General features: G+C 40.9%; 1 long non-coding RNA gene across 1 annotated transcript; it reads left to right on the top strand.

The window, feature by feature from the left end:
* The first annotated feature begins 4116 nt into the window (after nucleotides 1-4116).
* Nucleotides 4117-8230, top strand: LOC121069963. Its single transcript, XR_005819785.1, has 3 exons — nucleotides 4117-4182; nucleotides 5866-5976; nucleotides 8046-8230. It is a non-coding gene; the product is annotated as an uncharacterized LOC121069963 (long non-coding RNA).
* The last annotated feature ends 570 nt before the right edge of the window (nucleotides 8231-8800 follow it).

Below are 8800 nucleotides of genomic sequence, written 5' to 3'. Positions count from 1 at the left end.
ATTTGTAGGGAGGTTGTTTGCAAATGTTTTCTAACCCTTTCAAACCTGTGTGAAAAGTCATGCACTGTTAGGGCAGATTGCCTTTAACAAATGCTTATCTGACCTATCTAAAACTTCCCAAATGTTTGTAACCATGGTCAGCCACTGCCTGGCAGGTGCTTGTTCCTGTGCTGCTGAACACATCACATCAGTGGATTTTTCTCCCTCGGAGTGCAGCATCAGCTCAAGATACCCCTAAATGTTGTTCAGTCTAAGCCAATGAATATAGCACAGGCAGACAGGGAGCACACACATCCACTATATATGACTCAGCCAGCTAAATTGTCTTTGTGTGATGGCTGATTAGTCTATCAGAATCCATAGTCCTCAGCGAGGGTTTTCTCTGAGACAGACCTGTAGGACTGCACCCAAACCAAATATCTGAGAAGGGAATGGCCTCAAAGAACATGCAGGAACACACGTTCAGAAAAAGTGCACATGATGCCCTGTCTTGCAATGTGCATCATCCTCAGGGATTCATTTAGGCACTCTTCATACAGAGCCTGACTTTGGGTCTCCCAAAGGTCATACTCAGAGCCTGCAGGCACCCAGCTTGCAGAAACTGTAAATGTTGAGCTAAAGATCATTTTCCATGTTTTACTGTTAGTTTCTGGTCTGTCTCTTGAAAACATCGCCTAGTTATTAAATTCTTATCACAGGTACTTGTTCCTAAACATTAGAGAATGTTTATAGTCTCCATCCACTGCTGTTGCCCTTAGGATCCCACTATATAGAAACAGGTTTTGTGAAGACCTTGTCTAAGGTTTTTCTTTCTTATGAAGAATCTTAGTGATGTGAGCAAGGAGATGTTTATCACTGCCACACAGAATGCCTCCTACCAAAGAGAAAATTGCTTGCTGACTACCAAAGCCAGAGGAACAGAGAGAGATGGATCTATGGAGGAGTGAACAAAGGGAGTAGAAGACACCAGTCCTGAGGTACATGTAGTTCTTTGCTATTGTGAAAGCCACACTCATTACTTTTGGAGTCTGAACAGTTATGTAGCAGGACATTCTCTTGACCAGCATTTACCTCGTTTTTAAAATACAACTTTCAATATATGTTAGAGCTCATACAATATTCATAAACACAAGTGTCGGCATTGCTTCCCCTCCAAACTAGCCTTCAAGCTGTTGAAGTAGAAATTAGGTTTTGTTCTTGTTGCTGTTTTTAACTTGGCTTAGTGTTTGCAAATGATATTTGCTAGATTTTCTGAGGTGCAGAACAGTAGTTTTGCAGATTACACCTTCTCTGCAGAATGGGCCAACCAAAAGGAAGGTGGGGATATCTTTGTTTCTCTGTCAGGGATAATTGTCACTCCAACATGAAATTTTGGCTCATCTCCTGGTTTGAACAGGTGGACAGATTCTTTGAATCCCTGCTGAGAAAAAAAAAAAAAAAAAAAAAAAAAATCCGTATGTGATTCTGCCTTCTTACCTTGAATTAATTAAGATTTTTAAAAAATGTTGGAACATAAGGCTTGAGTCACTAACTAAGGCACATGGTTAAGACTTGAAATATTACACTTTTCTGCTTTGCAAATATATCTGAAAGGTTAGCACCCAGTGAAACATGCAGACTCATCTTATGAAAACAAAATCTGAGGTGCATCCATACAGATTTTTGGCCAAATTAAGACCCGATGTTTGAACAGGTGCAGCTTCCTCATTGTGTGGATAGAGTTTGCCATAAACTGCAGCCTAGAGTTATTGACATCAAAAAGCAGGTGGAATAAGTTTATCCTGTTTTAATTGGACTATAATATTCTCTCATTAGAAAACAAAGCAGCCACCTTGGCATCAGAGGCACAGAAATCATCATGACTTTCTGCTGCCCAGAAAGGCTAGAAAGCTGCCTCTTTTTTCTTTTCTTGTCCTTTGATCAGGTATTTGGAACAAAAAGCTTACAATATGTTACTTTCTCTCCCAGACCTGGTGATTTTTAATACATATTCTCCATAGTCTGTGAAGCCTTAGCTTTATTTCTGGAAGAAAAGAGTAGCCATTGTCCCTTGCTGACTCTCCAGGCATATCTGCAGCTTGTGTTGCTAAACCCAAATTAGCTTGCACTGAGATGCTGGGCAAATTCTTGAAATACACTCATTCTCTGAAATACGAAACCACTGGTGAGATTTAATTTATGTAGTTTTTTTCTGTATAGATATTTATACTTTTTTTTTTTTTTTCTGATGATATCTGAAAGGCGAGAAATGGTTTCAGTGTGAAGAATGTAACTGAGACTCAGGAGATCTGTGTCCTCCCCCTCCCTTCCGCCACTCATTTCTCATCTGACTTTTGAGTGAGTCATTTACATATCTTTGCATCAGTTTCCCAATGCAATAAAGGAGATTTTACTGCTACTTCAGAATAATTCATTAATAGCACTATCATTATTTCCTATCTTCACCTCTATTGTTCCACTGGGAGGTAGACTGTGCCTCCACAGTAACTGGCAGGAGAAACCCGGTTAAGATTTGGTCTCTTTAAGTGTTTGTAAGTATCCAATTAGTAAAATTTGTTTGCCTAAACTCTTGTGCCACACATGTGGATGTGGCACATATTCTGGCAGTGAGACACCTCAGAAAAACAGTGATTCTCCAGCTGTCACTCGTCATTTGTTTGACTCTGTTCGACTTTCAACCTCTCTTCCAGTGACAAGCAGGAAGACAAGCCCTCCTGCTTACAATGAATACAGTCTACAGACACAGACTGCGTATATTTATAGTTTCCATCCCACAACAACTGTAATGAACAACCATTTCTCCATACAGTCCTGACTTCCTACAGTGCTGTGTGCTTTCCACTGCACATGAGGATGTAGAAAACTCAGTGTTTCTTTGGAGTCCTTCATTACCTTTCGGGTTTCAGCCTCTTTGCAATTAATGGATGGCTTGAAAGCTTGCTAGAAAATACGATTCTTTAGCACTGCAGCAGTTCTTCATTTAGTACTTTGCAAGTGAGTTGTAAAAATTTGCCCTGGAGACAGGGAAATGCAAATATAAATTAGATGGAGCACTAATAACATAACATTATGGAACAATGCAAACCGTTTTGGACACCCCACAGAGAAGAAATCCATGCATTCCTTTCTGAATCATCTTTATGGAAATTTTTGTAAACGTGCCATTATTAAAAGAGAGTAGCAATTATTTCCTTCTTTGGTTCATCAGTTGCAGGGAGGGGGAGAATCAACAGGGGAATTAATTTTGTTTTCTTCCTTCTTCTCTTTTCTTCCTTGTGCTTGTCGAAGGGCTATCACACAACAGGAACTGGCAGCTCTGAAGCCTCTGCTGGTAGAACAGAGCAAAAAAGATGGGAGAAGTGGTCAACATTGTTACAGATGGGGCTCTGTAGGTGGAAGTAGTTAAGAGAGTAGCAGAAGCAGACAACGTTGCAGCTAACAAGGCTGTTCGGGAAGCCAAAGCTATTAAGATATGTTGACATAACATTTGCAAGCTTCACAGGGGCCATCATTATAAATTAGATTTAGTATTGATCAGACAGTTCAGCATTGGGGCTGGAGGAAAACTGGACACAAAGTTCTTTACAAAATTGGCACTTAAGATTCTGACTTCTGATTAACCCAGAAGAACAGAAAACCCTGGTCTCCCAACTGACCTCAAACAGTGTGACTGCTGTCCTCTTCCTGTGGGCACTTAGAAAGTTGCTGTCATTTGAAGTTGGTATAATCTTTCAAAATTGCCATTGCAATCCTAACAAGGACGTTAAAAACGTGCCTGTAAGATACAAGTTAAATCTAACGCATGGCTGCAAATGCTAGCAACTCCTTGCTAATGAGGCCTACTGGAGAATTTGCAAATGTATCATTCAGGATGAAAACCAGCTGGCAGTATATTACAAGGTGTACCAGGGAAGGGACCTGGTGATTTAACACACAGAGAGAAGCAACTTGTGAGACTCATTAGATCAATGGGGATTCCGGCCCTATACCTGAAATTATATATGCCCTATCTTCTAGCATTCATCTTTGCTTTGCAAAGCCCACACCTTCATCATTTTTACCCTGTTCTATCTCTCTCTCTCTTTTTTTTTTTTTGATTCTCTTCTTCCAGAAATATTTTCATGGCTTTCCGGTAAGCACCACCAGAGCAGAAAATACCTGAGGTTTATAGGGAAGCCACAGGTAATTCACTGCAGCTGAATGTTTCTTTGTCCAGACTGAAGGTTTTGCCATGCTCTCTATTGTTTGGCAGTATCTAAATCCCATGAGAAAATTGCTGCTGACAGGTTGACAAACTGCTCTGCACCAGCCTGCCACCTGGGCGCCATACCATGCAGGGACCAGGTGCTCTCACCACGCCAAACCCCAAAGGAAACACATCCAGCATGGGGAGATGATGGTGGTCCATCCCATCCTGCTGCCTGCTCAGTGGCCAAACATCCATCCTGTGGTGCTAGAGAGTGGTTGAGACTTTTTTCTCTGCCTGACTGACTTGAGTTCAAGCCTCGAACCAAGGTATGATGGTATTCACTTGGCCTGCTCCTTTCCTGTGCAAGAACTTAGCACTGTTGGGCTCCAAAACAAAACCAGAACTAACCCGGTTCTAGCCCTGGGGGTCACCACCTGCACCTCTGCTGGGACTTCCCACTCCACAGCAAGGAAAGCTGGACTACTGTGCAGAAAACAGACCCTGACTTCTGTGGCCACCCAGGCAGGGCAGGCCCAGGCCTTTCCTTACACCTTTCCCCATGCCTTTATGCACGGCTGCTTCCACACAAACATCTTGTGTCTTAACATGCATCGTCTCCACTGGCAGCCAAGAGTCAAGTTTGCTCTTAGGCAACTCTGAACTGCTAACAGGTCCTTGGAAGTAGCTGCTGATAAAATGGAGAAACCTTGACACCATGTCAGCATTTAGCAATCAATAGTTAATGAAGCACAACCTCCCCTTTCCTCCCTGGTGAGGCAATGAAGCTCCACGGATGGTGATGCCCCACTGGGCTGAGCACAGGGTGCTTGGCCTCACCAGGTCACTGCTGCCCTTCATCTGCTCCTCCAAACTCTGCCTGCAGCAGAAAGTGTCCTCACAGAGCTACCTCCACCCTTCATTTCTCTCACAGGACAGGGAAATAGGGAATGCCCTTCAGAAGATGAGGTGAGGAAACCAGGGCTGCTCAAGCCTGACTTCGGAGAGGGCTGGGAGGAACCAGCTCCCCAACTGAGACTGTTCAAGACTTTCTGTCTCATCTCTTCACCTGCAGTGCCCCAGGAAGGAACAGAGGCTGTCCATAAATTGTGGTTTAAATCCATAATACCCCTACACTGAACTGTCATCAAATGGTTGCAGGTAAAATAACGAGACAAAAATGAAGGCTGGGGAAGGATTTTTCTTGCTTTTAAAAGGTCTCTCTTGCAAGATGCTTGCCTTTTATTTCAAAGACGGTGTCAGAGAGTATTAAGAAGGTGGGGGGAAATACAGCCCCTGCATTTGAAGTGGGAAAAAAACAATACTTTAATCACCACTCTTATTTATAAAGTAATGTTTTTTACATTTTGTTTCAGGGTGTTTTATTCAGTACATCTTTTGGAACCATTTCACTTTTGGCTTTCTAGGAGATTATGGTAAATGTCAAAATGTCTCTTTGGGCTCATAAAATGATGCCATAATAAAGCATCATTTTAACTTAGAATGGGTAAAACAACCTATAAAATAAAATGGGAGATTTTGACATTAATTGAAAAAGTTACCTGCTTTTCTAGTTTCAGCAGATTCATGTCAGCATTAAAAAAATAAATTAGGTTACAGTTTATTACAACATGTGATGACCTTTAAGTAATTTTATAGCCCATTCTGTTCTGTTGCAGTCTTCTAATCAGCATTGTGTCTGAAGGAAATGAGAAGCTGAATTTCTCCTTCCTCTAAAGTCCTGTTAATTTTAATCCTTTTTCATGGAGCTGGATTCATTCCACAGCCAGGTGAGTCCGTTTATTTTACAGTATCTGAATCTTGTAATATCCTACTGTTTACTTTTTTTTTTTTTTTACATATATTAACTTTTGAGAGTTTTAGAACTACTGCCAACTAAATGTGAATAAAAACTAAATGTAGCCACTACAGCATTCAGACCTGTTCGTCTAACTTTGAACATCAGTAAACAGTTCTGCTAGAAACTGTGCATAATTTCCATTGGAGGACTTTCTTGTACTGGCTGCCATTTATAGAATGAATGTACCCTCCAGGTAAATTTATACTGGCAGTCTTGACGCATGTTTACAAAAAGCTCAACCCTGCACAAACACATACACAGAAACACACACTAGGAGGGTGTTTTAATAAGGCTACAAAATTGTTTTAGAAAGTCTGTGAAGAATGACACCCTGCAAGTTTTCCTAAGTGGGTTTTGCAATTATTTTCTAAAAAAAGGGAGAGAAAACTACATTAACCAAATGCTTCTAGCTGAAATTAAAATGTCCATGATACATTACTTGATGATAATAAATTTATCCCTTCTGTTTTTTCTGATACAGTTATAACTGTATTAGAGTATAAAGGAAAATACATTATTCAAATTAAAGAGGTCAGAATTGAACGTTTCAGATAGTTCAATAAAAAGGAAAAGAGAACAGCGATGAAGAACAGCAAGACAGAGAAGCCAGCAGACAAAAAGCCAGCAAGGGACTGTCTTCTCTGTACGGGCTGGTAACAGTTCCTAAACCAGGAGAAACCTCAGCTGACTGCTTAGATCAGTTTTCTTCTCAGCATATATCTCATCACTTCCCTTCATGTGTTAGGTCTATTATTACAAAGCATGATAATTTCCACTGTCATATGACTAAGAGAAAATATTTCTAAAGCTTAGCAGTAAGTACACGTAATAGTTTAGTTTCCTTTGTCATCTGTAATCTGCTGAAGCATTTAATTCCTTTTATTACAATGAAAATACAATATTTCTGTTATCGCGTCCAGAGAATTCTGGTGGAAATTATAAGTTTTCTCAGACAAAGTTGTGTTTGACTATTTCTCTGATGAGGTTAAAGGTCAATTTGCTTATAGTTTCAGTGCTTCATTAAAATTCAGCTTCTGTGCTGTGTAATGTGGGTAATATTAATTTTCTAAACATTGATGTACAGCAGCTGCTAACTAATTTCCATAATGGTTGTTCTGTTCTAAGGGCATTAAACCTGAAACAAGGTGGATCCAAACAGAAAAAAATGTAGATGATTACTGGCCATCTGCCAAAAAAGACGCTTCGGGATGTGAAATTTCTGGAATCACTGAAGGTTCATTTTGATCAAATATTCATATTCTGAGCCATGTGTCAACAATTTTACTGTTTAAAGATAAGGAGGTTGTGGAGGGGAATATTGACACTATCCTTCACGTGGGAGTTTGCTTTCAGACTTATACAAAGTAGAATATGTTGTTAAAGAAGAATGGAGTTAACATTAAGATGTGTTCAAAGGAAGGTGCAAAAGTACTGGAGACATGAGTTGCTTCCCTTGGGAAAAGGGAGTGTGTGTGTGGGAAAGACAGGTCATAGTAATGCACTCGGCTTTGAAGTCAAGAAGAGCCATATGCATGACCATTTGGGAAATGCTTCATATATTTTCATTTCCACAGATTCATTGTACTAATACCATTAGACGGGACTGTTTTTTAACTGAGGGAGCCACAGTCCTGCATTAATAGGTTCACATGCACAGGTGTAGTCCCTGGCTTGTGGGTCTGAGCTGGTAGACCAGCCTACATCTTCTCATTGCGTCCATTCTGTAATATTTTATTGCTCTGCTCCTAAAAGGCATCTCCTTCTCAGAGAAATTGTCTGCTCCATCCCATTTGATCCATTTACTGCAGAATAGTTTACCAAGATCTTTCTGTGATCAGCAATGAGTTCTTCCAGCAGACTATTTCTCTATTCCTGGGAATTTCACAAACCACCCTTGATTTTCTCAAGTGGATTTGGTAAGCGATGTTATTCAAATATACCTCAATTCATGGGCTACGCAGAATGTGGTTGTGTGATTTGTCTTCATTACTGTTCCAGATTGACTGCGCATCTTGGTCACGTGGCACCACACATGACAGACTGCTTTCGTCCTGGTAAGCTGAGCCTAAATGTGATAAACCAGGGAAGATCTGTAAACAAATGAAATGGTTATGAGGGCTGTTCTGCCAGTGGAAGATTGATTAGTACTCCACCTATTCTAGCCTCATTTCCTTATCACTTGTATTTCCTCAACATACATGGTATGAATATAAAATTGTGAAAAATAAAAATAAAAATAAAAACCATCTACAGATGAAGGAATTCCTACTAATGGGAGATCCCTCTGGACTTACTGAATGCTGGTACAAGTATAGTTTTCTTCATTAGGAGCAATGAGAAGGGACAAGGCAGGGTCAGACATTTGGGGCCATACCTAGAGGAGAGCAATGGCATTCTCAGGATATTCACAGAATCACAGAATCACAGAATTGAAGGGGTTGGAAGGGACCTCGAAAGATCATCGGGTCCAACCCCCCTGCCAAAGCAGGTTCCTTAGAGCAGGCTGCCCAGGTAGGCGTTCAGACGGGCCTTGAATATCTCCAGAGAAGGAGACTCCACAACCTCCCTGGGCAGCTTGTTCCAGTGCTCCATCACCCTCACTGTGTTATTTCGCATGTTGGTGAGGAACTTCCTGTGCTCTATCTTGTGGTCGTTACCCCTTGTCCTATCCCCACAAACCACTGAAAAGAGGTTGACCAAATCCCTCTGTCTCCCACACCTCAGGTATTTATACACATCGATGAGATCCCCTC

The sequence above is a fragment of the Cygnus olor genome, chromosome 1, assembly GCF_009769625.2.
Source record: "Cygnus olor isolate bCygOlo1 chromosome 1, bCygOlo1.pri.v2, whole genome shotgun sequence".
Taxonomy (NCBI): domain Eukaryota; kingdom Metazoa; phylum Chordata; class Aves; order Anseriformes; family Anatidae; genus Cygnus; species Cygnus olor.
Note: the sequence above shows the minus strand (reverse complement) of the source record. Positions and strands in the feature narration are given on the sequence as shown.